The sequence below is a fragment of the Xyrauchen texanus genome, chromosome 22, assembly GCF_025860055.1.
Source record: "Xyrauchen texanus isolate HMW12.3.18 chromosome 22, RBS_HiC_50CHRs, whole genome shotgun sequence".
NCBI classification, from domain to species: Eukaryota; Metazoa; Chordata; class Actinopteri; order Cypriniformes; family Catostomidae; genus Xyrauchen; species Xyrauchen texanus.
In genome coordinates, this window is record NC_068297.1 from 22135567 (window position 1) to 22161364 (window position 25798).

The 25798-nt window shown below is 38.1% G+C and overlaps 1 protein-coding gene across 2 annotated transcripts in view; it reads right to left on the reverse strand.

The window, feature by feature from the left end:
* LOC127662638 (bromo adjacent homology domain-containing 1 protein-like) overlaps positions 1-25798 on the reverse strand; it is a 49010-nt gene that overhangs the window by 18014 nt on the left and 5198 nt on the right. The window contains exon 1 of one of the 2 annotated variants that reach the window (XM_052153917.1): positions 4583-4801. The exons of the other annotated variant lie outside the window; for it this stretch is intronic. The gene's annotated coding sequence lies outside the window, so the exon portion shown is untranslated. Of the gene's footprint in view, positions 1-4582; positions 4802-25798 lie in introns of those variants that run through there. 2 annotated transcript variants of the gene reach the window in all.

A 25798-nucleotide genomic window follows, 5' to 3' on the forward strand; every position in this document is an offset into this window, starting at 1 on the left:
ATTCATTTTATTGTTGTTTTTTTTTGGTACTTTTTGTGGTTTATTTAGTTTTTTTTTGTGTGCATATTCTGGCTTTTGTGTCCCATGGCAAACAAAAATAAAATTAAAAGCTTAATAAATGATTAAACAATTACACAGATTTTATTCCTTTTAAAGTTTAGTCTTGGTTAAAGTGATATAATACTTTAAAAATGTTGTATAGGGCAGCAGAACTGAATGAAACCACCAAAATGTCATATTATAATGTCAACTGCATTAAATAAACGTGATGGCATTTAACTAATCTCATTGATTATAAATTAATGTAATAATAATAATAATCTGATTAATTCTATGAATTATTTAATATTCAAATCAAACAGTATACATAGACTTTTGTACGTTTCAATAGGTTTTAATACGTAAAATGATGATGTTTACATGCAGTCAATACATCAATATTGTACGTTTCAGTGTCTATACAAACGTAAGAGAATGTACGCATGCCAGAACCAAATTTTATGTAAGAAGACATATGAGTTCTCATGAGATCACGTTGGATGAGCAGACCTTTCAGATCACATTCGAAATAGCATTCGACCCTGTCAACATGTCCAACATTTTGCCCAAGGACATATTTATTAATTTGAAGTTAAGTCAAATTGGAGGTGAACACAAATGGAGACATACTACATTAACTGGGCTCCATATGAAATCTTACACTAACTGCTTTGACCTATTGACAAGTTCTGAAGATCACTAGATCTTCCTATAAATGGAACAAAATCCTTGAGTCTTCCCGGATGACTCTGCAGTTTACCTACACACTATTTCTTGTAAAAGACTTTTAACATCGATATGGACATCTTTTCTATGAATAACAAAATTTTTAACCATGAATTTGGGTTTTATGTTGTGTATAATTATTATTACTGTGTTTCAATATAAAAGAGAAGAACTTTGAATATATGTAATTTTCTTGCTTGGATTGTGTGAATGGATTCATTTTTTAATGTGCTCGGTTATTAAGTTTGACAGCTGCTGTATTTGATACTCCATCTGTCCAGTAAAAGAGGTCATCATAACCATCAGTCAACCTCAGATGTAGCACTCTCCTTTACAATGAACAACGCACATTCAGCATCCGTGTAAGAAAGATTTTTTTGCACATTCCAAAACTCTAAAATATGGACACAGAAATGCATCTACCATATTTGGCAAGTGCAGCATTCTCTCATTTCAGTAACAATCCTCTTCATCTGTGCTCCTGGTTTCTACCACTTGAATTCATTCAACCATGCCAGATAAAGTGGGGGAATCATTCCAGTGTTTCCCCAATATGCACGTGTGCCACTGCTGATTTATGAGCATCGCTGTTGGGATTTCACATGGATAATTTAAAATTCTTGTAGCAACATTTGCAACGTTTGTCAGCCCCAGTCAGCTGTGCACTTTCTACACTGCGAAAGAGACCCCACCACACACACACACACAAATACAAGCACTTACTTACAGTGACGTCACCACATAACAACACGTATCAAACTCGCTTCATTTCAAGTGGCCCGCAAGCTCATTTTTTAAATGTAGGATGGAAGGGGATTACAACATTTCACTGAACAATAAGTTAGCGCTTCCCTTGTGAATATAAATGAGCCTTCCCCTGTTATCTGCATGTTTTTGGAGCGCATTTTGCTTGCTTCAATAGCGGAAATAAAGCAGCGCAACACTGGTCAATTATCAACACGGCTTAATCATAGCAGTGCGAGGGCAGGGCAGGTGCTGGACTGGTCTCAACCGCACAGACTTTTTAAAATGTGCTTATGAACCAGTGAGATGCGCAGCGGGGATTGCGAAACCCGTTTGAATACTGTACAGAAGTATATGTTGCAAAACTCTTATGTCTCTGTGATGAAACTAATTTAAAACAAACAGCCCCCACATTCTAAATGGCACTGACAAAGAAAACATAAATTAGAAGGCTTTTCAATTCACAGATCACAACGCTTACAAATATTTACCTTGGATTTACTGTAGTAACACTAACTGTACTGTTTTACCTATGGTTAACATTAACTATTACAAATATCAGAATTTGTTTATTTTTTTTTTTCCTTTTCTCACCAATTTGGAATGCCCAATTGCCAAATGCTCTTTAAGTCCTCATGGTGGCATAGTGCCTCGCCTCAATCCGGGTGGTAGAGGACGAATTTCAGTTGCCTAATTGTCTGAGATCGTCAATCCACAGATCTTATCACGTGGCTTGTTGAGCGTGTTATCGAAGTCCACGCTGTTCTCCTTGGCATCCAGGCACAACTCATCATGTGCCCCACTGAGAGCAAGAACCACACATTATAGCGACCACAAGGATGTTACCCATGTGACTCTACCCTCCCTAGCAACTGGACCAATTTGGTTGCTTAGGAGACTTGGCTGGAGTCACTCAGCATGCCAACATATATCATTGTTAAAAGTAAAACTATGGAAGAACTATGGTGCATTTTCATAATTATGGACCATACTATCAGTTTTCCATCTGTGTAAAATCTGTACTCTTTTAATGCTCTCTGAAAATGTAAAGTTGTTTTGTTTACCTTCAGAAATTCCAAGACATGACTGTATTTTAATTAGTAGCAGCCTGATGAAAGGAATCAATAAAGAAGACCCAACTTATTCACATTGTCAGAATATTTCAATTCAGCCATAAAAAATGTAATGCTAATTTTTTCCACAGATGTTACAGTTGTTAATTTTATCATTTTCAGCTGCATCCCAACATCAAAATCAATGCTGTACTGTCAAATGTGCATTTCAATGCACATAACATGTAATATTATTTGCATGGGTGCTACCAAAGCAGGTGCTGGTGCCACATTTTCAAAAGACCCTTTGAGGGCACAAATAAACTCTGATGTGGCCCAGGCTGAAACTGAGTTTGACACCGCTGTTTTAATCTATTCTTTGACCAACATGCATTAATATGGGTCCAGCGTTGTGGGCTTGTGGACGCGCGCACAACAGCACCACTGCTGAAAGAAATCCTAGGGAAAACACTGCATTCTGTAGTTAAACTAACCACAAAAATTACTATTTCGAACAGAGAAGACTGACCAACATTCAAAAGTAAAATAACCAAATATCAAATAAAATTAAACTGTCACACCACTTCTGTCTGATTATGCTTTTTAAGGATAGATAATTACTGTTAGTCAATCCGACAATGTGTATTCACAAATTAAGCTTTACATTACATTGCAAAGGGACTTTCAAATAGTAAATCAGCAGTCTGCAATTCTGTGAATGTCACAAGTTACTGATCTGGAAGTGGTGCTCATCAAATAATAGACTACTGCTGGTCACATCCAATTGAGTGACAATCCAAACTCTCAAGTGAATATGGCTGGAGGATGAATTGCTGACTCCAGGGTCTCGAATTTGTGGGAAATTAGAGGCTCACTTTCTAGAATGGTGAAGAGAATCTGACTCTTGCCCAGCATTGACCACCATTCCGTTTTTGGGGTTGAGGTATTAACACATGACTTACTGGCCAATAACCGTGTTGCCATCTGGCGTTTCAGACTTAAAACAAAAATGTTAAAGAGAAATAAATGATTCGGTGCATGATTCCCAAAACGCTATGATGAGCGAAAATGCGGGTTTCACGCGTTATCTGACACGGAAAGTTGCTCGGATCTCCATGCAATTCGAAATTCACCTCCAACTCACTCACTGTTCAGTATGTTGTTCTTTTTCCTCCACTGCAGATATGGGGAAGGGGAGGTGTGGATCTGAAAGACTGAAAAAGAAAGAAGGAAACACGCTTGAGAGAAATGCAGCGCAGACCGTCTTTTACAGCGTGATTATAGTAATCCTGGATAAAAGCGGAAAGCGCGTGCTGAAGGTGTATGATGATGATGATGATGATGATGATGATGATGAGACGAGCTCGCGCGGCTCATAGGGCGTCTCTCACTCACTCACACACACACACACACGTTGGTGCGGCTATCCTTAACCCTACCCCTAAACCTCACAAAAACTTTCTGCATTTTAACATTTTAAAAAACATAATTTGGTACGTTTTTTTAAGCGATTTGAATTACGGGGACATTAAAAATGTCCTCACAAACCACATTTATAGCATAATGGCCTTGTAATTACCAGTTTGTAACCTAAAAAAAATGTCCTTGTAAACCACCCAAACACACACACACACACACACACACACACACACACACACACACACACACACAATTTGCTTCAAAACAGCGCTCTTCGATCTGCGATTTCTGCCACCGCATACCTCGACTGAACATGCACGTTAAACTCAAACCCGACCATTAATACCAGCTCTGAAATGTACACTAAACCACCAACCGTCAAGCGGAGAACACACGCGTTCACCCTTCCGAGCTCGCGATGCTATCCTGAGCACGATAAAAGAACAGTTTCTCTAGTCTAACTCAAAAGCGATTCTCGAACCGAATTAATATCGCAATGATTGCGGATCATGTCATGTTTCAGGCTATTTCTCCGCCAAAGAGACAGAGAGGCAGCGCATACCCAAAACCAAGATAAAACAGATGAGTAAACCTTCCTTTACCTCGTCATCCACTCGCTCCGCTGTATTCCCAATAAAAGAATCGCATTCCGCGAGCAACGAGGTTCTTGTTGTTGGGCTGTTATAATAATATCAATGTTCAACAGTGAAACGAAACGAGAGTAACGCACAGCTGACAAGACACGTTTAATCGGTGACCTACTTCCGAAGTAGCGTGCTGCTCGAGATAATATTCATGCGCTGCATTCGCGACAGCCGCTGTTGCGCTGGGACGAGGTCTCGTTGGTTTCACTCAGGTAGTTGAGTTATGATGATAAATGCATAAATGACATGCAGAGAGCCGGATCAAGGTATAGCTCATTAAAGCTCACTGTTGGTCAGTGGTTGGCTTCATGCAGTAAGTGCCTTGGATCAACAGCTATTACATAATGGGCTGCCTTGGACAACCAGTGATACTCAGCAAATAGATAATGGAATAATTGTAGGGTGGTGAAGTTTGCATGAGGTTAACAGAGCTGTCCAGGTACACGTTCTAAGATGGAAAGAGATTATAGTTTACTCAAAAATATTGAACTCTTTATTCCAAATCCAGCTAGTTGGATCTCCCACATATAAATCCAAACTGGTTGATTTTGACCTTCCCTTTAAAGCAAGTCAAGAGGATGCCTGTCACTCTTAAGCCTGGTCCTCGACTCGTTAATGTGAGATGCATGTATAAACAAGTACATACGGCTAATAAACAAAATCACTGTAAAAGACATGCAATCACTGTAATCCTATTGTAGGGTTTAAAAATCAACATGGTAATTTCAACTAAATATTGATTTGGCACCCCTAAAATATAGACAAAATTTTACACAGACAAGTGTTCCTCAAAATCATATTGTCCTACCCTTACTGACGTTTATTTTAAGAATTTACCTAAGATCTCTCATTTGCAAACTAGGCTGTATTGGATTCACATTGGTTTGAGATTGAAAGTTGTTGCATAAAGAGGATGACAGACCCACATTTATATTAACAATGGCATTTGTTTAACAGCTTTTGTTATAATATAAATATATATAATTGTATTATTTATTTATTTAACAACTTTCTTTCTTCTGCTTAATACAAACAAATATTTTTAGAAGACTCAACTCTGTTGGCCAGTTCAATGCAAATGAATGGTTACCAGAACTCTGAAGCTTCAAGAAGCACATAAAGTCAGCGTAAAAATAATCCATACAACTCCTGTGGTTAAATCCATATCTTCGGAAGAAATATGATAGGTGTGGGTGAGAAACAGATCAATAATGAAGTCCTTTTTTACTTAAACCAGCCCTCCTAAGAGCTCTCTTCTCTCTTACGGGTTCTTCTTTTGTTTTTGGCGATTCGCATTCTTTGTGCATATTGCCACCTACTGGGAAGAGAGGAGAATTTATAGTAAAAAAAAGAACTTAAAAACTGATCTGTTTCTTACCCACACCTATAATATTGCTTCTGAAGACATGGATTTTCCCACAGAGTTGTATGGATTGCTTTTATGATGCATTTATGTGCTTTTTCTAGCTTCAAAGTTCTGGATACCATTCACTTGCATTCAATTGACCAACTGAGCAGAGATATTTTTCAAAAAGTCTTTGTTTGTGTTCTGCACAAGAAAGAAAGTCATGCATCTGGGATGGAATTAGGGTGAGATAAGTGATGAGAGAATCTTCTTTTTTTGGGTGAACTATAATTTAATTAAAATAACTGGTGGCTAGCAAATAATGTTTTGGTATAAAACGCATAGGCTGTCACTATTTTGAATTGAATATTATCATACCACTACTTTTTTTGCCATAGTTGATGACATTTGATCATAGGTTTAAGCTATAGCATTTAATAACTGAAGCTTAAAAACACCAGCGTTTTTTACTGTTATGAAGACATGGAGTGATGTCCGTAAAGGGTTTGGCCACATAACAAACCAGAACAACCATACACTTAGTGATGAATACACAACTGGATATATGAAGCTATACATACCAAGTTTGATAGTTTATGCTTAAGAGCTTGTTGAGTTGAGTAATCCACAATTGCAGTATAATCCTCCTGTACAATAAAAGCCAATATAACTTCTACAGGTTTAAAAGAATAAGATACTGCAAATACAAATCTTATCTCAAAAGAAACCTTAATACTTAAAATCTTAATTTTCCACTTAAATTAAGATTTTGTATTATACCCTCAGGAAATATGACATGTTTAATTTCACACAAAAATGAACACACCATACTTACACCAATAAGCTACACCGATCAAACGGATAAGCACTTGCAAATCTTCACAAAACCTGCTTGTGGCCAGGACTTAAGACATACAAAAGGAAATTAACAAGAATTTTTACATGCTCAAAGATTCTTCTTCTGAGTCTGCAGTGTCTCTGATTTGGGAGAGTATCAAATCGAGATGTTTAAGGAAAAGTGCATAAAATGACTGCCCATCCTACAGACCAGTTTAAGACAATAATAAAAACACAAATTTTGTGTTGCAGAAGGGCAAACATTGCCCAAACTATGACGTCATCAACCTTAGCAACAAAGTAGTTGGAAATATAATAATTATTTATATGAATATTGAGCATTTGAGCCCATTAGTATCTTGAGTGGAAAAACCTTTAAAAATCTGAAACTGAGGCTAACTGCTTTATGAATTAATCATGTAAAAGCAAGGCAAATGTCTGTCTTCAGTGACCTCAAATGTCCTTCTTATTCTGGTGACTCTTAAAAAGCACCTATTATGGTTTTTAAACATGCCTAATTTTGTTTTAAAGGTCTCATACAAAAGATTTACATGCATCCAAGGTCAAAAAACACTTTAATTTGCTCATAATTTAAACTGCAGCATTAACTTTTTTTCCCTGTGTCAAAAACGTCTTGGGTCACTTGACTGTAACACTTGTTCCCTGATAAAAGCAGAACGAGATGCTGCACTGAATTAGCACTTTGGGAACAACTTTAGGTGTGACCAGCTGTGAATATGTGTGTAACACGTCAATGAAAATTGACCGGAATTTATAGCCTCTGCCGGTGACATCATTGGATGCACCTGTAGCAGGGCTATAAATAGATGCGTCACAGGTGCATCGGCAGGTATTTTGTCTGAGGAACAGTCCTGGGGCATCCCAGTGCGGCAATGAAGCGCAGCATCTCGTTCCGCTTTTATCAGGGAACAAGGTTTAGAGTCAAGTAACCTGAGACGTTCCCTTTCAAAAAGCTACACTTATGATGCTGCGCTGAATTAGCGATTTGGGAACGAGAATACCCACGCCGCCGCACTGTGGATGTCCGGACCCCTTACGGTTGTGTAGTGTGCTCACAAGAGTGCGAGAGGTCTCAGACATGAGCTTGTGATGTCGACTCAAGGACATAAGAGCCCGGAGTGGCACGAACATCCAAACTATAAAATCTAATGAATGTGTGCGGAGAGGACCAGCCTGCCGCATCACAAAAATGCTGCAGAGGGACACCTCTAGCCAAGGTTTTAGAGGAGGCGACCCCTCTGGTAGAGTGAGCCCTGATACCTACTGGCGAAGCTTGACCGCGTGCCTCGTAGGCCAGGGTAATAGCGTCCCTAACCCAATGCGACAGCCTGCTTGGTGTCTGCCGCCCCCCTATTGTGGCCACAATGGCAAACTAATAGTTGCCCTTACTTACGCCACTGGCTAGTGCGGTGAACATAAGTCTGAAGGGCACGGACTGGACAAAGTATGTGAAGTCTTTCCTGCTCCGGCATTGTAAAAAGCGGGGAGCAGAAGGCTTCGAGAGTAACCGGATGTAAGGTCGAGAAAGGCACCTTAGGCAGGTAGTCAGAATGAGGGTGCAACATCACTTTAGCCATTCCTGGGGCAAAATCTAAACAGGCTGGCAAGACAGACAGAGCCTGTAGATCCCCAATTCTCTTTAGAGAGGTAATTGCCATAAGAAAAAACATCTTGAGAGTCAGAAGTTTATCAGAAGCTGACTCCAGAAGTTCGAAGGGGGTCTCAACCAGACACTCAAGGACTATTGCTAAGTTCCATGAAGGGGTCCTGGTCCTAGCAGGAGGCCTCAGTTGCATAGCTCCACGAATGAAGTGAGCAAGTAGATGATGTCTCCCCAACTGCACCCCGTCCATCAAGGCTTGGCAAGCTGAAATGGCAGCCACATAGACCCTGAGAGTGGCGGGGCATATGCCTGCTGACAATCTTTCCTGCAGAAAGTCCAGAACTGAAACAATCTGGCAGTTAACTGGATCTGCATTATTTGCACTGCACCATTTTTCAAAGACACCCCATTTATTGGCGTAGATTCTTCTGGTAGAGGGAGCCCTAGCACTTAAAATGGTCTTGATAACCTCCATGAGATCGATCGTGACCAACCAATCGTAATGTTAGATTTGTAATACAACCGTCTTGACAGTTAGCATCTTGAACCTGAACGCCTTGACTGAGTGATTCAAGCCTCGAAGATCTAAGATTGGACGCAACCCCCTACCCTTCTTGGGAACCAGGAAATATTTGCTGTAAAAACCTGACTCGTTCTCTGGAAGGGGAACATGTTCTATGGCCCCTTTAGATTTTGCAGTTCTTTCCACAGTAGACATGCCTGCTCCGGTTTCACGGTAGTGGAATCCACGCCACTGAAACATGGAGGGAGGCGAGCGAATTTAATTCTGTAGCCATTTTCTACTGTTCTTAGGACCCACATAGAAATACCTGGCAGAAGTTTCCACACTGCCAGGTTGTCTGAGATGGGTATTAATTTTGACACTTCCTGTTGAGGAGATGTCGAGTGTTCCGCGTCCTGGACTAAGGCAGGAAGCAGCGGTATACCCAGCATTTCGTTGGATGCCTCTAACTCCCAAAACACTAGAGGCGGTGGGAATGGAGAGGTTTCGTGGGGGTACCGGGAGGGTCGAAGTGGATGATACACGCACCCCGTCCCGAGGAGGGCTACCCCCACAAGGCTGGGTGCAAGGCCATCAGGGTTTTCTCTTTTTAGAAATTACTCCCCTGAGGTCTTGTTTTGGGGGCTACTGAGGGTGAAGAGCCTGTCCCCAGTCATTACGAGGGGGAGCACGACTCACCACACTCTGTTTCTGAACCTCCCGTCTAGAAGGACCGGGGCGGGACTGGGTGGCCGACGGCCCCTCCCCTGAGTGTGGCAAAGAAGGAATTGCCCTAAGGCTTCCTCGTGACTTTTTGCCTCCTGGAACCTGGCTATATTCATATCGTCACCAAATAAGCCAGAAGGCGAAACCGGGGCATCGAGAAGGAAAGTTTTGCCCTTGTCATTGATGCCCAATAGGTTAAGCCATTAGTGTCTCTCCATGCCGACTAAAGCAGACATAGACCAGCCAATGGTTGGTCTGCTTGGACCGGCCATCTGCTTGGTCGTGCAGGGAGACAAATCCGTGGCTCGACGAAGCTCAGAGAAAGCCTCGTCTTCGACCGTGGTGTCTGCACTCAGGTCCTTCAACAGATTAGCCTAGTACGCCTGTAACACTGCCATAGTGTGCAGGGCAGCACCAGCCTGACCTGCTGCCTGATAAGCCTTCCCCACAAGCGTGGAGGTGGTCCTGCACAGCTTTGTGGGAAGAGTGGGTCTCTTTAGCGATGATGCCGAGCCAGGCGAGAGATAACCCACAAGTGTCTCCTCTACCTGCGGCATCACCGAAAACTTCAACAGATTAGCCTGGTATGCCTGTAACACTGCCATAGTGTGCAGGGCAGCACCAGCCTGACCTGCTGCATGATAAGCCTTCCCCACAAGCATAGAAGTGGTCCTTCACAGCTTTGTGGGGAGAGTGGGTCTCTTTAGCGATGATGCCGAGCCAGGCGAGAGATTACCCGCAAGTGTCTCTTCTACCGGCGGCATCACCGAATACCCCCGAGCCTCAGCACCCACGATGAGGGCACAAAGACACAGGAAGTATAAGGATTCCTCCATGAATGAGAATGCTCGTTATGGAGGTCATAGAAGAAATGAAGGGACTGATATAGCGTTCCTCTTTTTTATTTTTTTTATTTTTGGCCACCAGACAGAAATCTGTCTTCTAGTTTGGAGCATTTGGGGTGGTCTCTTGTTGGACTATCTATAGTCTGGCCACAGCCCGAGTAACCACCTAGAGTAATTCCTCAGCCGATTTATTATTGTGCGTGGAATGTACAGAGGTTCAGCGTCCCCTCGTGAACCGAAGAGGCACCGAGGCGCGCTTCAGGCTTACGAGAAGGATCAGCTAGATCTGGGGAGAGAGCGAACGATAGAGAGCCCCACGATGAAAGTGAGGGCGCTGGCTCTTGGAAGTAAGCGAGACAAGTGTGAAGCATTGTGACTGTAAACAGATCGCAGTGCCTGCACCTGCCCTGCCGCAACGCAAGAGCAGCATGCTCTTCCCCCAAACACAAAAAACAAAATTGGTGTGAGTCTGTTTCAGCCATAGAGCGTAAACATGAGAACACACACCGCTTGCTTTGTTTATCAGTCATTCTTTCATTCTTTTTTAAGAAAAGAGAAAGAGAAAGGGAAAGGTTTCTGTGCGCTGCCTCCTAACAGAGGAAAGTAGAACGTTTCTGACAGGCTCATGAAGCGCACACACACACACAGAGTGATCTGAAGACAAAAGATCTGACGATGCACCTGTGACGCATCTATTTATAGCCCTGCTACAGGTGCATCCAATGATGTCACCGGCAGAGGCTATAAATTCCGGTCAATTTTCATTGATGTGTTACACATATTCACAGCTGGTCACACCTAAAGTTGTTCCCAAAGCGCTAATTCAGCGCAGCATCATAAGTGTAGCTTTTTGAAAGGGAACGACTCATTCAATGATCCGTTCTAAAGCATTCATTCTAAACTCCTCCTTTCAGAGAGTCTACTCTGCTCTGATTGGTCAGATGTCTCAGTCTGTTGTGATTGGTCTACCACTTAGTGTAGTGTTTGAGGGCGGGTCAAACCTGTTCACGAGCAGCCAGTGAAGACCAGAGGCGTGTTTTTTTTTTTTACCAAATTACCAGGTTAGTACAATAAGTCTGGAATTACTAACGACTCGTTTCAGGTGTTCAGAATCAGTTCCTTCTTTTGGGGTCAATAACTCCCAAATTGTAAACAAATGAACAGAAGTAAGAAACATTTAAAGAAAGTCTCTTGAGCTAATTTTTTTGCTGACACGCACATATAGCATAAACCTCAATGTAAAGATGTTATCCCTGCAGATTAGCCTTAACCTTTCTCATGAACATGGTGTTTATGCAATCGTTTAGGAGTTTAAACTTAGACTAGAATTTTTTTTAAAATAGTCCATTTATTTTACATAATACAGCCTGATTTAACAAGAGCTCAATGATTTTGATAGATCAGAATAGCTATAGATAAAGCTATATGTTTTTGATAAAGGCAAGAGGGAAAATATATTTGAATTTCCCTTTGGGTATAAATCAAGTCCTGGATATTAGTAGCCTACATCCGTTGGTATAACAAATTGTGACAATGTAAATAAACTATTAGTGAGCAGTTTTTCATTTATTGTATTTTAATCCAGTTACTGTAGTTCCAAAGATTCTTCTTTAAATGATCTAATTTAATTCCACATGATACTGCACAGGGAGATACAACTTATGAGCATAACAAAGATGCTTTGTACTATACAGTAAGTTCAGGTGGCAGTGAGCACACTGGCTGTCCCATTCTGTTCATTTGCACAGTGACGTTTGAAAAGATTTCCAGAGAAGAGGCTGAAAAGGCACTAATGTTAAACTGAGTCATAACACCAAGAGTGCAGCAGCACAGTCTGATACCAGCACTGACACATTCCTCAAGAGTTCACTGACCACAGTGCGGCCTTCTGCCAGTTTAGCGACTCACTAAACACTTAAGTGAAGCATTATATTCCCTAAAATTGAGGCAGCTGCTCCTCTCTGACATCTTTCCCATCTTTGCAAGATTTGTAGTGACTATATAATCAGTAGTGTAAAGTGGCACCCACATTAGAAATTTGTGTTATGTGTTATTTTTGGTTTGTTAGACTCCAGTTCTTCAGCATTTTGTTGTTCCAGGAAAAAGCGGCAAAGCACTACATTGTTTTTATATTTCTACATTTGCACTTAAAAAGCTGTATATATATATATTAATCTTCACATTGGCCTTTAAAAAGTAACAAATAAATAAATTAGATATTGACCCTAAAATGCATATATGGATCAAAAATGATACAACTGTCTACTTTTTGACTATAATTTCTACATGAATTGGTCTTTTGATCAGACACTCAAGGTATTCCTCAATGAAGGTGTGTTTGACCATGTGAACTGAATTTTTAAAATTCAGCTGCTTAGAGTAATAGGCCTATAGCAATAGAGTACATAAGGTTCTCATTTTAAAGTTTATAACAAAGTTTTTTTGTAAAGATATGTAAGTACACTTATATGTATCTATATGTAAAAGTACACTGTTTATGTGTAGAGCTGTTGAGATGTTTAATATTTTGCCACCAAACATGGAAATTGCTCATATAACTGTTAAACAGGCTGTTTACACTTTCACCCTAAACCCCTGCTTCATTTTCAATGTGTGTGAAACTCTTCTGAATTTACAATGAAACGTCAATATTGAGGTATTGACAGCATCTAAACTGATAAACTATCTTTTATATATTAACACCAATAGAAACGTACAAATGTTTATTTTGAATGTATTAATATTGAATAATTCATAGAATTAATCAGTTAATTACATTTAATTTATAATCTTTTTGTAATGCAGTTGACATTATAATATGACATTTTAACGGTTTCATTAAAATGTTTTTTAATGAAACCGTTTCTGCTGCCCTTTACAACATTTTAAAGGATTATATCATTTTAACCAAGACTAAACAATAAAATGTTAAAATGAAAAAAAAACTAGTTTGCTATGGGACACAAAAGGAGTTTCTGAATAGGCCAAAAAAAATAAATAAACCACAAAAAGCACCATATACCAATAATACAACTTGTTACCAATAATCAAAATACTTTCTGTGAAGAACAGACCCAAATTCAAGCCTTTTATTCAACGATCTCCATCCACCACCATGCCATCATGCCTGCCGTAACCATCAACATGCGTTGGTTTCATTTTCAAAATTAAAAAATTGCAGCCTCAAAAAACATTATGACCAGTGATTTTACAGCAGTGGTGTCGAATGCTCATTGGCTCTCAAGTGTCTCGTGACCGTTTGCGACATGCCGTATTCTGCTATGTATATGCAAAGCTCAACATTAACGCTTGTCTGGGACAAGTGGATTTTTGAAGGGGCAAGTGAAAGAGAATTTAACTTGCCTGACCGGACAAGCAGACTGATTAAAACGTCAATAACAAAACAAATAGCCAGCTATATTTGTGATAGCCTAGGCCTGTGTCACTTAGAAAGTTCATATTCTTATTCTGCTGTTGAAAATAATCCAGAGTGTGCAATTTTATAATTTGCTTGCAATCTAGTGTGCTGAACATGCGTGTGTGTTATGAAAATGAGCACCTGGATGGTCAAATACATCACAAAATTCCGCCAAAATCCCCATCTTGGTGAGTTATTCATGTAAACACAGAGAGTGATGTCTAAAGTGAACGTAAAAAGCAGATTCATATTATAATGTCAGACTTGTGAATATAAATGTAATCTAATAGACCTGATGCTGTAGTTTGTCATTAGGGATGCGATCAGCTTTTTTGACCCCCGATCCCAATCCGATATTTAAATATTAATTATCTGCCAATACTGAGTCCCAATCCAATACTTGTATTTGCCTAGATATAACTTAGTGCAGCTAGCATTTTTATAAAACTCACATATAAAATCAACTTCTACTAGAATGGTGTAATAGCTTATTTTAACTTTAATATTCAGGTACAAAAATAAATCACAAATCCATTGAGTTCTGTATGGATGAATAGAAATCTTACATACACTTACAAATGGTGTAACCAGCTTGACTTGAATAGTCACAACAAAAATTTATTCTAAAAAAACTCATTCAAAATTTCGCAATTCCACTTAAAAGTGTCTTAAACAGTTACACTTGAACAGGCCCAAGTTCAACAACAATGAAACAGTTATTAATAGTTCTGTTGTCAATATCAAAATGTCATTGTGACATACTGACAACCAGACAACCAAAAACCATGAAAGCATCACACACCGCAGAGACACATTCAAAAATAAGAAAAATATATTCATAGCAAGCTCTAAAACTGCTCCAGTGAGAAATCATTAATATCTATGGACTGTTTACTGTCTTTGAGTTTTGCTGTAACACAAATCACTAATTATTAAGCAAATGCATGAAGACGCAGTGTCGTTATTGAAGTTTAAACGGTTGTATTTATTATTAGTGGTATTGTGACCAACATTAATCTGATTTAAATTGGGATGAGAGACTGATGAGATGTTGAGAGCACCTGAAGTGATTGACACAGAGAGAGCTCATGTTAAAGAGAGTGAAGCTAAAAGCGCTCATGATTGCTCAAACAGTCCCTATCACTCAAAACAACTCGCATCATGTATCATGTATTTGAATGTTTATTTGTTGTTTCATTTGTTTTTAAACCTGTTAGCAGCCTCTATATCCTCTTCCTGTTCACTGTGCAACAAGTCCAAATAACTACCGTAACGACTCTAGAAAAGGTGCCAATTAATATCAATACACATGCAATTCTTACACATTTTTAAAAACAAACCAGCATATTCATCTCAATTACATCATGTCTGAAAGTTTACATTTGTGAATGCTTAGAACTGCCAACAACTCACCCTCCATAAGTCATTCTGTCATGCATCAAGGGCTGAGCAAGCACTCAGTCATTAGAGGAGCAGTGTATGTGTGATTGCCTGCATGCTGCAAATAAGATCGGCCCTAAATCTAGGCCCGATCGGTGATCCCGGACTTAAGACGAATATCGTCCGATTTCGGGACATCTCTATTACTGACTGTTTACTAGTCTTGAATAATTACTTAAGAACTTGAAAACATTCTTCCATAATTAACATGTTAGTTTGTTTTATTATTTGTTGTGGTTTTGATGCTGGTATTGAGAATTGTCAAATTTCACTACAGACTCCTGAAATGTTGGTATTGTGATAATGTATAGCCTTTATTGTACATGGTAGATCTTGCTGCAATAACATGATGAAAAAATAGATCTCATTCCATAGAACTATGAGCATACCAGCTGTTAATGATGGTGATGGAGGCTTTTCTTTATTTGACTACATACATAAAATAAAATATTTATCTTATGACAATAGCCTCCTCCCCTACCCAGTGCAGTTTACATTTCTGTTGCACAGAATTGAGTTGATTGCATCTCAAGTTGGGCATCGGTCATAATTTGAGAAAAATATACAAGATAAACTTTGACATGTTCCTTGAGCATGTAACTTAAATGTCCTTTTTTCTCTCGAGACAAGTAACGTTTTTACTCAGACAAGTGAACGACCAATTTACTTGTCTGGAGGACTAGCTCATGACAATGCTTAATGTCGAGCCTTGATATGTTTGAGTGAGGTATCACAGCTAGAGGTATGGATTACATCAGGAGAAGATTTAAAGTGAAGAATTTAAATCCCACTCTTTACCTCACACAATTTGTATGCTGTGAGGGAGCACATCGGATACAGAGCATCAACCTTTTCAGGACTACTTTTGTACTGAATAAAGTAAAATAAATAAAATCAAATAGATATCTAAAATATGTATAAAACAGTAAAAATGTAAAGGAAAATATTTATAATCGATTCATGTATTCAAATTTGTAATGGATTCGTCAATATTTAACAATTCTAAAGCTGTAAATAAGTACAAATATTTAAGTTTTAGATGCATTCAAATGTCAATATTCTACGTTTTAGTGTCTATACAAACATGCAAACATGTACGTTTAAATGTTACAAATATGAACTTACAAATAGCTACGTATATTAATGAGATCAGGCTGGAATTTTTACAAATATATTTCAACCATTTAAATATGTTAATTATTAATTAAATAATTATTAAGTAAATAATAAGCATCTAGATTTCACTTAGTTCTTTTTAGAACGATATATGCATTTATGGGGATAAAGTTGCATAAGCATAAAAAAAAAATAAAAACATATAAAATTCAAAAGATGCACAGGGTGTAATGACTTAATTAAGGTTGCATTAGAGGCTGGCCAATAATCAATTTTGCATAAAATAATCTGAGTAAGGAGAAAGCCAATTTCAGATTAATCGATTAAATCCCCAGAAAAGAAAAAAGAACATTGTTCTCCGTTTTTAGGACCTTTAAGATCTGCTGCCTGGGGACAGTGCTAAACAGCTGCCAATGGTTCTCGCATTGATGACGAAAGCATTTAGCAAAAATACACCTTTTTTCAGTGTTTTATTTATTTATTTTTACTATTAAACATTATCATTGTTCATTAATGCCAATTTCTATAGATGATTTGAGTTCCAAAATGATGATAAATCGACAAACCAATTAAAGACACACATGTGGGGAAAAAAACACACTAGTAACATATTGAGAAACAAGTGAGCCTTTCCTTTTCACTGTTGCTCCCTATTCAGCAGTTGTATAGTCAAGATTTTTTTATGCATTTGGCAGACGCTTTTATCTAAAGCGACTTACAGAGCCCTTATTAAAGGGACAATCCCCCTGGAGCAACCTGGAGTTAAGTGCCTTGCTCAAAGACTGTGGTGGCTGTGACAACCTTCTGCTTAACAGTTTAGTGCTTAACCTCACTACGCCACCACCACTCCACATGTCAAGATGCTTGAGGAAACAAGATACTCTGGCTGGTCTTCTGAGATGGAACACCAAAAGATCTTCCTCAATAGCCAACACTTTCATCTTCCATTAACACAAGGACAAAGGCCAAAATGATGTTGTCTGTGCTAATGCATCTAATTCATCTAGAGCAAATACATCTAGCTACATCGAGATAATACATCATGCACAATCAAGCTGACATGATAACATTATAACCTATGCTCTTATGTTATCTGTGTATAAGAACAAGCACAGAGTCAAAGTGAACAATAGAAAAACAAATAGAAGATTTCACATGAGAAGAACTTGATGTAAAGTCCAATAATATTTAATGGAATCAAATCTCATTATTATTATACAATTACACTCTAATAGGCAAATAAGAAAAGCTGAAGAGTTGTAATAAAGGGATGCTGTCTAGCTCTCCAACTCCCCCTCATCATTACTGATATAAAAAATAAGCAAGCTTCAATGTAAGTGTACGCGCTCCAAGGCTGTTTACACAGTCAATGTTTGGGATTGATATCTGTATTGACTAACAGGTGTGATTTTCAAATTGTCCTGTACATACAACAGCAGACAGTAGTAGATTCAATATGGTCTTTATGATTAGGTAGCCAATATCATTCCCTTAATCTAATGACAGATAATGATTGTAAATATCAAAACTTTGTATTGCCTCTTTAAGTTTGTGAGTATACTCTTCTGACCGTGAGTGAATACTAACACGTTTGATGCATGCCCACTACAGCTTCTTTACAATACTCTATAAGTAGAGTCAATGGGTGGCACATGCATGCGTCGAGAAAATCTGGTGGGGCAGTAGTTCAGGATTCAGGTTTTAAATGCCACTTTAACACTTGCAGGTGTTTTGTCTCACTCCAATACCCAATATTTTCTAACATCACCAAACAATAGCAATATTTTCTGCCATTTTTAATGACCTGAGAGAGCTTGGCAGCACTACAATTAGAAACTGACAAGAAAGAAAAACCCATGAAATGTCCTTATATCATCCAGCTTGTCAATTTGGTGACAGACAGCTTGTTGCTGTTCCATTCATACAGCACACATCAACCAAACTCACTCTCTAAATTCCTAGTAGAGTCACCAAACCATATTTAGCACTCCACAAAAGACCTGCTGCATTCTGCTGCAACATGCTCACATGGGATATCGACATGTTTGTTTCAAATGTTCATGTCCCCTGAAATCGACCCCATTTTCTGGATTACTGACAAGCGTCATCCCTCATCAGAAATATTTGCATCAACTTAAACATATTAACTTTTTCCTCTAGCTCTACTGATAGCAGGTTGCGTGAGCAACCAAAAGACACAGGTTCTGGTCCTATGGAAACCAGGCAGTAATTGCTTTCATACAAATAATGTTGAGGGTGATTCTGAGGTTGCATTTTCACTCTATAATAAAAACAATTTCTCCACTGATGGTTTGGTTTAAGGTTGAGTTTGGGATTAGGGTGTAGAGTTAATAATATATCTTGTTTATATGTCTGGTTTGGTTCAGCTACGAAATCAGACATCAGAAGAATACAAAGGACAGTTTGGACTGCTGAGAGGAACTGTTGAAGAACTGTACACTTCTAGAGTGAGGAAAAGGGCTGGAAAAATCACCTTCAGGACAAGGCACCTTCAGGAACCGGAACAGTTTTTTTTCCCGAAGGCTATCCATCTCATGAACAGTTAAAACTGCCCCATTGAGCAACAATTATGTGCAATACACAGCTTAGTCTATTTATATTCATCCAACACATCTACCTCTTCTGCCATACATTCTCTTCCATCTGTATATAAGTTAACATATATATATATATATATATATATATATATATATATATATATATATATATATATATATATATATATATATATATGTCTTATTGTGTATTTCTATATATACTTATATTTTATATTTACTTTTTATTTTTTATTCTTTTTTAATTATTATCTCTGTCTTGTTGTATTGTTTGTGCACTGGAAGCTTCCAAGCATAAGCATACTTGGCAATAAAGATGATTCTGATTCTGATATGCATTCCTCTTGACTGTATTACATAATTAACAACTAAAAATACAACTCGCTTGTGGAGCAACTCTGTGGACATTTCACCCAGAAACTGGAGCTCACAAGAAGGGGTGGGCGGTATGACCAAAACCTTATTTCACGAAAAGAGTAATTTTATGTCACGATAACAGTATGAATCACAATATAATAATTTTTCTGTAAACTCAAAAATTGGTTAATATATTAAAAAAAACATACTGTAATGCCTATTTTTGGAAAATCCAGTCAGTGAATTAAAAACTTTATAAATTAAACTACTAATATAATCCTCCCTTTATTTGAAAGGTTTTAAATCCACCTATAATGCTCAATTTCACATGATGCCACATTTCAGTCTGATATGTTGTTGAATATTATTTTTATTATTATTATAAACTTTCATTAAGATCTTCTCAAAAGAATGCAACATAGAAAATAGATAATAATAATACACAATAAAAAATACCCAATGAAACGAGCATTTCTTGCAGAAATTAAATAGCAAATAAAAATAAACACTTCTTGCAAAAAATAAAACATCAAAACAATGACTGAGAAGAAATGAATTAATGCAGAGTGCATCTTTTGGCTTTCATCATTTTCTTTAGCATGCTTCATTTTGAAGTGGTGAAACATATTGCTTATATTGCCACAAGTGATTATCTTTGCACGACACGGTTTGCAGATTGCATTTTTCTGCTCCGTGTCGGCTTTTGTGAACTAACACCAAAGATGTTGCATCTCTTTTTCAATTTCTTGACGTTTCTATCGATCATATCAGCAATTCTTGATAAAATAATGATCAAATGATGGAGAAGTACAGATGTGCAGTGTTGCCATGTGCATTTTTGGCATGTTATAGTCACAGTGACACTGCACAGCAGAGTTTGTCAGATCATGGTAGTCTGCAGCATCTTCAGCTACATATCACTCAGAATCGCCTCACAAGATCGTTGCATGTGTAAATTAGGCCAAAATTACCATGCCCATTAAAGGTGCTTTTCCCAGGGACTAGTGCTTTTCATCGCTTTCACACCTGAGGAACTATAGCTCCTCGAAGCCGTTTAAGGGGACATTTTAGCTCCTACCCAGGGGTAGGTACTTTTGGGGGCATATAGGGACTGTGGCAGACTGTGGGAGGTGCTGCAGTCCATGACTGGTCAAAAACCTATGACTCACAAAGCATTGAAAAAGGAGAGGTGCACCACAGCTGCCATATTTACACAAACTAGTTGCTAGCCTACTATTCAGAGTATTGCGCTAATTTTATAATTCCCTTAACAGAAAGTATTGCGTGCCTGTTACTGTGTTATTAACTTGCATCAAGGCATCTTTTTTAAGTCAATGAGTGAGTATTTCAGTGCAGTAATTTATGTTGAGTGATAAAAGCCTTTATTGTAAAAGATTGTGTTGATAAATAGGTTTGTTGTTGTGTGGGAAGGAGGAAGCTGGGACCGGATTGAACAGTACACAGACATTTATTGTTGCACTTTTCAGTTGCTCACAATAACACACTGCTTCACACTGACAACTACACACACACACACACACACACACACACACACACACACACACACACACACACACACACTCACACACTGCCGTGTGTGTCTCTCTCTCTCTTTCTCTCTCTCTCTCTTTGGCATCCCCGGTCTTCCTTATATCTCTCTCCAGCTGATTTGGGCAACTCAGTGCCAGGCGTGCACCCTCACGGCCCAGCCACGCCCTCCACCTCGTCACAATAGGTTTATAGTGCATTTTCACATGCTGTCTGCTGAGTTCACTCCGGGTGCCGCACGGAGCATTGCATGCGCGGCTCATGAGCTCAGTTTAAACTGTAACCTGAATAAAATGCTGCCTTCGGAGGCTGTTTAAGGATGGATTAAATTAGGATGAAAAAAGGTGCCTTTTAAACTGTCCAGAGAGTTCCATTCATCCAAAACTGCTGTTGTTTAAACAGTTACCTGATAAGGCAGCTGCCTGTTTTCCGATGCAGCCTGAGTTGTATAAAAGAGCCCTAAACAAACAAAAGCATTGCTCCAATCCCAGCATCCTCTGTTGGTGTTAATTTAGATTTTTTGCTGTTGTTGCTACTGAATGACTTGTGCAAATAATGGCAAAATAAAAATGGTTGATACTAGATGTTGTCACTACGAGGGTTTCTATTGTGAGTCGGAATGCAAGAGTGGAAAAGTGTCCACGGGAGTTCCGTTCCTCTTAAGAGTTCTCATCTACATCGTTACTAAGGGATAAGTACCAGGACTGTAGGTGGAAAAAGGCCTATTGTGTTCAGCAATGAGTTTGTGGCCGCATTTGTTCCGTTGCCGGATCTGCATAATTCCTTTAGTGAATTGGGCACTAAATGAATGCGTGCATACCGGTGCTTTTACCGGCCGCAATTAATTTCACCCTAAGTCTCACGTGAAGCCCTGCCAACTGAAAAATATACAGCGCACATGGAAATTTACATATCGCAATATACTCGATATTTCAAAATCTCTATCGTCTGACACTTTATATCATCGCCTCAATAAATATCATCATATCGCCCAGCCCTACTCACAAGTGCCTATTCGTTTAACAACACTAACAGCTTCGGCCACTGGGGGCAGATGTTTTTTTAACAAATTTCCATTAAAAGTGCTTTCAAACTTCTGTCATCAAATTCACAGTGCATAGCCAAATAAATGTGAATATAGAATCCACATGCAAGGCACTACACACACATTTAACAAATCCCCAAAGAGTTGCATAATTTGCAGTCTTTAAATTGATTATAAAAAGAGAAGGAGAGGAGAAATGGCCAGTTTGGATATACCGAGCATGTTAATTTGTTTGCCTTTGTTAGTTCAGCCTCTCAGATGACAGTTTGCCACCACTGAACTGGCAGAAGACAGGAAGTCTAACTCTTGTTAGTTGTTAAAGTGTGTCTACAAAGGCGTGAGAGATGTAGGGCAACATGCCCAGGGAAGCGTTAGGGATATTTTCTCTCAGAATACAGTTTATGACAAATCCTGTTAAGATTTAACAGGACTGTCAAGTCCTTAAAAAGCTTTCAGCATTTTGAGAAAAAAATCAACAAAAGATTGACTGGGTTTCCAGCTGTGTAATAACGACCAGTACAAACAACAGAGGCTGAATGTCGTGTTCTCGCACACTGGGTGTTGCCATCTGTGATTTTGAAGACCGTGTGCTTCACAAGTATCAGTGGAAGCCCGAGGTCTCTCAACCACTTGGGAAAATTTTGTGTGGCTCACGAACAGGCTTTACTGTCCTTTAGTGTAAACATTTTAACAGTGATAATATAGAGCTTCAACCCCTTGGCATTGACCACAGCTGCAAACCCGCAAACAGATGAATCTGGTTTCAGTGGCCACTCTTACCCCACTCTCTCTCTGAAAAGACTAGTAAATTTCACAGCTGCTGCTTTTTTTGACCAGATTGTGTTTGATGTGTTTAAGATAAGCCACATGAAACAACTCTTCTTCTTCGAACATATGTGCGAATTGAAAATTTCAGGGAGGTCCTCAGTTTACCTCAGTCCTGGAGGTAATGAAGAACATTACATAGTGTCCTCATTCAAATACAAATACTATGTAATCAAAGTACTTTTGATGTAGCCTGAAGAATTTCTTGCCTTTGGGGATTTCATTTGAGGTGAAAGGATGGGAGGTGAGGGATTTCATGTGAGCCTTTCTGAGTTTATAATTCACATAACACTGATATCTTCAACCAAAGTTATATTAATGAAAATGACACATTTGTTCCCTATACTGTACCTTAGTGTCACAGTTTAGATATTGTGCCTGTATATGATTTCATTATTTGAATGAACAGCTTTCACTGGCTACAAGGGAAAACAGTGATTAGTCATCACTGATTAGTCAGCTGACATTTTGTACACATTTTATTACACATAATAATTCAAAGAACTAATTGCAAAAAATGTATTATTAATGCAGGATAAGGAGGAAGACAGCAGAAGAAAAGATAAATGAACATTACAACAACAACAAAAACTGCTCTTGATTGGGCTCCACATACACTTGCACTACTCAACCCGGTTTCAAAACTTGCGTGACCCATTTGAATTCTACTGAATTTTTTACCTTAAAGTGCTTTGGTGGAAGTCACGAGAGAGCCTGACATTCTAACCAACACTGAAGAGGAAAACACCTCAAACAATGTGTCATGCGCCAACAATTATGTGCCAACTGATTTTTTAAACTACACATCTTCACCCTTAATACAATTCAGTTCAAATGATTTTAGATATTAGAAAACAAAGCTTTGCTTTCAGATATTCAAATATTGTCTACATAGATGATTTAAACCATTAAGAGCCAAATTAATTGTTTAGGAATAATACTAGTCAACAACATCAGATTAAAATGTAAAACTGAGCATTGTGTTAAGGTTGATTACAAATTTCTGATTACCACCAATTGATTTTTTTTTTTTTTACTCTATGTTTGTCAAATTCCAAATAAAGACAAAATCATATAAGAAGAAATAGTTTTCATTTATAAAGTATTTAATTCAATGACTGGGGTTTTCAAATATAGGCATAACAACATGGTTATTTAATATATAAACTACATAGTGATATATATCATTATCGTGATATAAGATTTTGGTCATATCGCCCACCCCTATTTTAATAAATCTGGTAAGATTATTACTATTATTATTTAGGATTATTTGTATGATTCATTCATTATTTATAGAACAAAAAGGATAATGCCACAGGTATTTGAAAGCTCTGCTTGGTTCAAATTCTGTTAGTGACTTTGGTTCTGTTCTGGCAGGTCAGCAAATAAATTGTGTAAAATCAATAGAGGCTCTGGTATCTGGTGCATATCAGCAAAATAATCAATGCACTAAAGATAAACTGGTGTATTTAATGTACCCCCACTTGTAATCTATCCTAACAATATGATACAAAACAAATCCTTGTGTAATCATTACAGCTTTGCCTTTTCAAATCTATTTGACCATGTCAATTTTTCGATTTAGTGTAAAACAACTGGAGAAGTCGTAGTCCCATTTCACTCCATGCTGTACAAATTTGGTAAACGTGGTTATGGACCATTAATCTAAAAGTAAATTTGCTGCACATAAACTGCTCTCTGTAATGGGATATTGCTGATGATCTGCTCAGCAAAGATATCCTAATCATGCATACATGTTTGATGGATTTCTTTTTCCCAGGAGGTGATAATTCATGTTAAATATGAGTTATGCAAATTCTGTGTGAGACTGATCTAAGCGCATTTGAATAGAAAACTGTGACAAGTGCAATGGAAAATGTTTTCCATCTACACATTCCGTTTGATATTTCTTTAAATATATATATATATAAAATCACCCCAGGTAGCAAGAGGCAAAATGTTTACATTTAAAACGGACTTTCCTCCTTTAAAATCTATATTTTGTGTAACTGAAAAAAAGATTAAATGGGATGTTGAATACTCTGTTGTTTTAAGAGGGTCTCATATAATCCTTTTTATATAATAAAACTATTAGCAGTGAGTATAGTACACACTAAAATAGTTCCTTTGAAGTCTATAATATTTCACTTACTCAAACTTACTTTTAAGAAATTACAGAAATATTTGCCAATGCTAATATTTACAGGGAAGGTAATGATCAAGAGGACCACTATTTATTATGGATCCTGAACCCCCAATGAAACCCTCTATAATCTTTGTCCACGCTGCTGGCTTAATTTCCCTTTGGTTTCAACTTCAAGCTTTCCATCTACGTAATAGCATAATTACTGTCACTTTATATTCAGCAGGCTTGTGTGCTATTTATGCCCTGACTTGATAGTGACATTTAGACCTAAGGTTACATTTTACAGTGTTGGTTTAATCAAACCACCGTTTTGGATGGATGGTAGGAGATCATTGAAGATTTCAAAACATTGCCTTAAATGCACTTTAGTAAACCTACAGATCACATTTACTTTTATGTGGACATTTAGGTCAAACAAAACCAATACAAAAATAATAAAACATAAATTCTGACTGTCAGCCTATCTTTTCTAATTTTTCTCAGTTTAGGCACTTAACATGAACAACCCAATATAAATGAATGTGTATTAAGCCACACTGCATCTTGAACTACGTAACAAAACATAATTCAGGAATGCAGTCCTAATTGGAAAGCATAAAATTAGTTGTATACTGTGTGTATATGTTCAAATGGATAACTAACATGGAAAAACAAAGTTAGCTAACTGACCAAACTAACCTATGCTATAAATAAATGTACGTGCTAATGTAAAAACTATTGAAGAATACTATGAATAAATAAGCATTATAGAGCAAATCTTAAAGGGATAGTTCACCCCAAAATGAAAATTCTCTTTACATTTACTCACCCACATGCCATGC